The sequence below is a fragment of the Arabidopsis lyrata genome (assembly GCF_000004255.2).
Source record: "Arabidopsis lyrata subsp. lyrata unplaced genomic scaffold ARALYscaffold_1, whole genome shotgun sequence".
Lineage (NCBI taxonomy): Eukaryota > Viridiplantae > Streptophyta > Magnoliopsida > Brassicales > Brassicaceae > Arabidopsis > Arabidopsis lyrata.
Window position 1 is genome coordinate 30,871,041 of NW_003302555.1, and position 1,085 is coordinate 30,872,125.

Consider the following 1,085-nt stretch of genomic DNA (forward strand, 5'->3'; position numbering starts at 1 on the left):
ATTTTCGTAGCATTTAGAAACTTTTACATATACATTTTTTGTCTCTCAAGAATAATCTTTCCTACTTAACAAAATACTTGAAAATGTGAATCCGACATCCACATTTTGGCGCCGCCTGTGGGGAGAGATTAGGATTCTTGAGTAGTTAGGTTTTTCCTTTATCACACTTCCGAGATAAGCAACAATGTCCGGAGGAGACACCGTTGAGACATCATTGGCTGAAACCCTCAAAGCGATGCAGCAAACCATGTCGGACATATCACAAAAGTTCTCAGATGTGGAAAAAGCCGTCGACACGTTGCAAACATCCCGGGTATCTCTTAGTCAAAACGTCAATACTATACAAACTCGTGTTCGCTCTTTAAGTGCAGGAAACCTTGTGGGAATCCGAAGAGGGATATTCAACTCGCCAAGTTCCGCTGCACGAAATGAAACCAGCGGACAAACAACTCCTGGTGCTACTAATAACGTGGCTCAGACATTGGAAGAAGAGACACAGCTCAGAGATGAAGAACAACTTGCAGCTCAGTATGAGCAGGAGAACCTCGACCAGTTCGAGACCATGAGGAAGGTTAGCCAGGAATTAAAAGAAATGAAATCAAAATTTCATCAAGCTACAAGTTCAGAGCCAGATATCAATCGAGTCATTGAAGAAGCTAGGCGAACACCTTTCATCTCGCGAATTGCGAGTTTGAGGATCAAAGATTCCCGAAAACTCAAATTGGACCCTTACAGCGGATTGGAGGATCCAAAAAACTATCTCGCAGCTTTTCTGATCGCTGCAGGAAGAGTCGAATTGGATGAAGCTGATGAGGACGCAGGCTATTGCAAGCTGTTTTCGGAGAATCTATGTGGCCAAGCTCTAATGTGGTTCACCCAATTAGAGCCGGGTTCAATCAGCAATTTCGACGAACTATCAGCCGTATTCTTAAAACAATACTCCATCCTTATGGATAAAAGCGTTTCGGATGCCGATCTTTGGAACTTAACGCAAGGATCTAATGAATCACTTCGAGTTTTCATCACCAAATTCAAAGGAGTGCTGTCAAAGCTCCCAAGAATCTCACAGCAATTAGCTTTATCTG